At 39.1% G+C, this 5,567-nt stretch overlaps 1 non-coding gene across 1 annotated transcript; it reads right to left on the bottom strand.

The window, feature by feature from the left end:
* Positions 1 to 807: 807 nt before the first annotated feature.
* On the bottom strand, positions 808 to 914 carry LOC127078015 (small nucleolar RNA R71). Its single transcript, XR_007787767.1, has one exon. It is a non-coding gene; the product is annotated as a small nucleolar RNA R71 (small nucleolar RNA).
* Between the last annotated feature and the right edge of the window lie 4,653 nt (positions 915 to 5,567).

Below are 5,567 nucleotides of genomic sequence, written 5' to 3'. Positions count from 1 at the left end.
ACTTGGATTATTAATTGATTATGTGAATTACATTCGACCCTGTCTTTATTAATTAAATTTATTTCAACACTTTACTTTTTTGTTGCACACTCCAAAAACACCTATTTCGATTGCCTTTGATAAACACCATAACAATAGATAACGATAGATTGACACTTGGTCTCTGTGGATTCGACAATCTTTTATATTACTCTGACGCGTTCGTATACTTGCAAAACACCGCATCAAGTTTTTGGCGCCGTTGGCGGGGACCAATTTCATCAAATTTCATTTTCTTGTTGTTATATCGTTTAGACTTAGACTATTTCCCGCCGGTCAATGCGAAGAACTCGCAGCACCGGAAGTTTAAGCTTAGTATATCCTCTGGCAGAACCTGAACGTTACGCTCGCGCACGTTTATTCTTTCATAGAATTAAGAGAGCTATGGCCGAAGATCAAAACCAAAGACCTCTTAAAGACTTCGCTCAACCATCTAACGAAGAACCTAGTTCTAGTATAGTAAACCCAACCATCCCAGCTAATAATTTTGAACTTAAACCATCCCTGTTGCAACTAGTGCAACAGAGACAATTTGCGGGTCTCGCTACTGAGAACCCAAACCAACATTTAAAAATATTTCTTCAATTAGCAGACACTTTTAAAACCAATGGAACTTCTCCTGAGGCAATACGTTTAAGATTATTCCCTTTTTCCCTCAGAGATAAAGCCCTATCATGGTTAGATTCCCTTCCACCCAATTCCATTACGACTTGGGATAACCTTAGAAGAATTTTTCTTGCTAGATATTTTCCCCCGAGTAAAACCGCCATTCTTCGAAACCATATAACTAGATTTACCCAAAACCAAGGAGAATCGATGTTCGAAGCTTGGGAGAGATATAAAGAGTTGTTACGAGCATTCCCACATCATGGTTTAGAAAATTGGTTAATCATTCAAACCTTCTATAATGGACTTCATTACAACACAAAGATGACCATCGACGCTGCCGCAGGCGGTGCTCTGATGAAAAAACCTTATCCTGAAGCTAGTTACCTCATCGAAGATATGGCTCAAAACCATCAATCATGGGGAGTCGATCGAGCGACAGTTGAGAAGAAGGAAGCCCAAGGAGGAGTGCATGAACTAAGCTCTATAGACATGATGCAAGCTAAAATGGACGCATTAGCCCTCAAAGTCGAGCATATGTGCATAAACCCGAATACTGTAGCCGCAGTTTCATCGGATTGTGAGATATGTGGAACCAAAGGACACCAATCTGCAGAATGCAGTCTATTAAACGAAACCCACTCTGAGCAAGTGAACTACACCCAAGGGAACCCATATTCGAATACCTATAACCCTGGATGGAGGAATCACCCGAACTTCTCCTATAAAAATAATAACCCTATTCAAAAAAATGAACCTCCGAGACCTAGTTATCAAGACCCTAAATCAAATCAACCTATGCAACCTGTGCCACCAAGGCCGAGCCTTGAGAAAATTATGGAAAATTTTATCACCGCTCAAACCCAACAAAACAAGGAGTTCATGAACCAAAACATTCATGTTAACAAATTGATTACTCAGTTAGGAACCAAGGTTGACCAAATAATTACTCATACCAAGATGCTTGAAACCCAGATCTCTCAGGTAGCTTTAAACCAAGCCCCTCAGACTACACCTGGAGGACAATTCCCTGGACAACCTCAACAAAATCCGAGAGGACAAGCCAATGCCATTACCCTACAACGCTTATGATGAGCCACCAAACCCTAGATTGAGTGAACCCGAAACTTCTAAGGAATGTACCAAACTCACGGACGAAGTAAAGGAACCAGAGGAATCTGAAAACCAGGAAGGTCGAGATAAAGGAGAAGAACCTAAAGATAAAACTTACGTACCACCCCCGCCATATAAACCACCTATACCATATCCGCAAAGACTCAAACAAACCCAGATTAATAAACAGTATCAAAAATTTATTAAAGTTATAGAAAAACTTCATGTAGAAATCCCTTTCACAGAAGCCATCACCCCAATACCTTCTTATGCAAAATTTCTCAAAGACATCCTTACCAACAAACGTAGACTTGACGATCCGAAGCCTTTGGAATGTAATGCTATTTCCGAGGACAAATTAGCTAAGAAAGATAAAGATGCTGGAAATTTCTCTATTCCTTGCCTTTTGGGTAATCATGTCATCGAAAAAGCTTTTCTAGACTTAGGAGCTAGTGTGAGTTTAATGCCTTTAGTAGTTTGTGAGAGGTTGAACTTAAGAGAATTACAGCCCACTAAGATGTCACTTCAGTTAGCCGATAGATCTGTTAAGTATCCGATAGGAATTTTAGAAGATGTTCCTATTAGGATAGGTCAATTATTTATCCCTACTGATTTTGTTGTCATGGACATCAAAGAGGACAATGATATACCAATCCTTCTAGGTAGACCATTCTTATCGACTGCAGGAGCCATAATAGATGTCAAAAAAGGAAAGTTGACATTTGAGGTAGGTGACGAGAAAATAGAATTTATACTTTCGAAATTTCTTATGGCACCTGTTATGGGAGACTCATGTTATGCCTTAGATATCATTGATGAATGTGTTAGAGAATTAGAACAAAAAGAAATTATAAAAACAATTAAGTTACCATCAACTCTCATAAGGGAAGATGATGACTTTAAGAAACCCTACATCGATGATAACCTTTACGAATGTTTATCCCTTACTCCATATCCTATGCCATGCCCTAAGAAACCAACCTTAGAACTTAAGGAACTGCCTAAGAACCTGAGATATGAGTTCCTCGATGAAAAGATGAATCGTCCAGTTATAGTTAGTGCTACCTTGAGCCAAGAGGAAACGAACCAACTTTTAGACGTTTTACGAAGATATCCCTCAGCCTTAGGATATAATATCTCTGACCTGAAAGGTATAAGCCCATCCGTATGCATGCATCGGATTTCGATCGAAGAAGATTCAAAACCCTCTAGGGAACATCAGAGAAGAATAAACCCTATAATGAGTGATGTTGTTAAAAAGGAAGTTCTTAAGTTACTTGAGGCATGTATCATCTATCAAATCTCAGATAGTAAGTGGGTGAGCCCTGTGCATGTAGTACCTAAAAAGGGAGGCATCACAGTCGTGCAAAACGATAAAGGCGAACATGTAGCAAAACGTTTAGAAGGAGGATGGCGGATGTGTATAGATTATAGAAAATTAAATAAAGCAACTAGGAAGGATCATTTTCCTTTACCATTTATAGACCAAATGTTGGAGCGTCTAGCCAGACACTCTTACTTTTGTTATCTAGATGGATACTCTGGATTCTTCCAAATACCTATCCACCCCGAAGATCAAGAAAAAACTACCTTTACATGCCCTTATGGAACTTTTGCCTACAGACGAATGTCGTTCGGCCTCTGTAATGCACCAGCTACTTTCCAACGTTGCATGATGTCAATCTTTGCAGATTACCTAGATAGTATCATGGAAGTGTTTATGGATTATTTCTCAGTTTGCGGATTTGATTTCCACAATTGTCTTGCTAACCTTGAGAAAATCCTGGAGAGATGCGTGGAGGTGAACCTCGTGCTAAACTGGGAAAAATGTCATTTCATGGTGACCGAAGGAATAGTTTTAGGACATATAGTTTCTGAAAAAGGTATAAAGGTAGATAAAGCTAAAATAGAAGTTATAGAAAACCTAAAACCCCCAAAAACTATCAGAGAAGTCCGAAGCTTTCTTGGACACGCTGGATTCTACCGGCGTTTTATTAAGGACTTCTCCAAAATAACCAAACCTTTAACTGGACTTTTAATGAAAGATGCTGAATTCATTTTCGATGAAAAATGTAATGACGCATTTAATCTTTTAAAGCAAGCATTAGTATCTGCACCCATTATGAAACCACCTGATTGGTCAGAACCGTTTGAGATAATGTGCGATGCTAGTGATTATGCAGTTGGAGCCGTTCTAGGACAAAGGAAAGATAAAAAATTACATGCCATTTATTATGCCAGTAGAACCCTAGATACTGCCCAACTTAACTATGCAACAACTGAAAAAGAATTACTCGTTGTAGTTTTCGCTATAGACAAATTTAGATCCTATCTAGTAGGAGCAAAAATTATAGTTTACACTGATCATGCTGCCATTCGTTACCTATTAAGTAAAAAAGATGCCAAGCCCAGGTTACTCCGATGGATTCTATTACTACAAGAGTTTGATTTAGACATAAGAGACAAAAAAGGCACTGAAAATGTAGTAGCCGATCACCTTTCTAGGCTAGAACATCTAAAACCTGAACTAGTACCCATAAATGATGATTTCGCCTATGATAGACTGATCGCTAGAGTAGAAACCATTGAAGATAATAACCTAGATCCTTATGAGCACCCCCAAAATTCCTTAGCAATAAGTAACGTACCCTGGTATGCAGACTTCGTTAATTACCTAGCTGCTGATATAGTACCCCCTGATCTTGACTACCACCGCAAGAAGAAATTCTTCCACGATGTGAGAAACTTCTATTGGGACGAATCGCTCCTTTTTAAAAGGGGTAAAGACGGCATTTTTTACCGTTGCGTTCCAGAAGAAGAGGTAAATAATATTATCGAGCATTGTCATTCTGCACCCTATGGTGGACATGCGAGCACCTCTAAGACATACGCCAAGATTCTTCAAGCCGGCCTATTCTGGCCTACCATGTGGCGCGATGTCTATGCTTGCATTGTCAAATGTGATAGATGCCAACGCACTGGAAACATTTCAAGGCGTGATGAAATGCCTCTAAGAAACATTCAGGAAGTAGAACTCTTTGATGTATGGGGTATAGATTTCATGGGACCTTTTCCACCATCCTTAGGAAACAGGTATATCTTAGTAGCTGTAGACTATGTGTCTAAGTGGATTGAAGCTATAGTTGCACCCACAAACGACACTAGGGTAGTAATCAAACTATTTAAAAACTATATATTCCCTAGATTTGGAACACCACGTTTAGTCATAAGCGATGGAGGATCACACTTTATATCGAGAATATTTGACAAACTTTTAAGAAAATATGGAGTTAGGCATAGAGTAGCAACACCATACCACCCACAAACTAGTGGCCAAGTAGAAGTATCTAATAGGGAGATAAAACAAATCTTAGAGAAAACTGTTTCTATTTCTAGGAGAGACTGGTCTCAGAAGCTTCAAGAAGCATTATGGGCCTATAGAACCGCTTTCAAAACCCCTATAGGAACTACTCCTTATCAACTAGTTTATGGAAAATCCTGTCACTTACCGTTCGAATTAGAGCATAAGGCCTATTGGGCCATTAAAACTTTGAATTTAGACTACCTAGCCGCTGGAGAAAAGCGTACCCTAGACATTCATAAATTAGAAGAACTTAGGCAATCGGCCTACGAGAATGCAAAAATATATAAAGAGAGGACAAAAGCCTATCACGACAAAAGAATAGTAAAGAAAAATTTCAATATAGGCGATCCTGTTCTCCTTTTCAACTCTAGGTTACGACTCTTCCCTGGAAAGCTACATTCAAGATGGACTGGTCCTTTCGAAGTACCCATGATTCTGAGATCCG

This window comes from Lathyrus oleraceus, chromosome 4, assembly GCF_024323335.1.
Source record: "Lathyrus oleraceus cultivar Zhongwan6 chromosome 4, CAAS_Psat_ZW6_1.0, whole genome shotgun sequence".
In the NCBI taxonomy this organism is placed as follows: Eukaryota; Viridiplantae; Streptophyta; class Magnoliopsida; order Fabales; family Fabaceae; genus Lathyrus; species Lathyrus oleraceus.
Note: the sequence above shows the minus strand (reverse complement) of the source record. Positions and strands in the feature narration are given on the sequence as shown.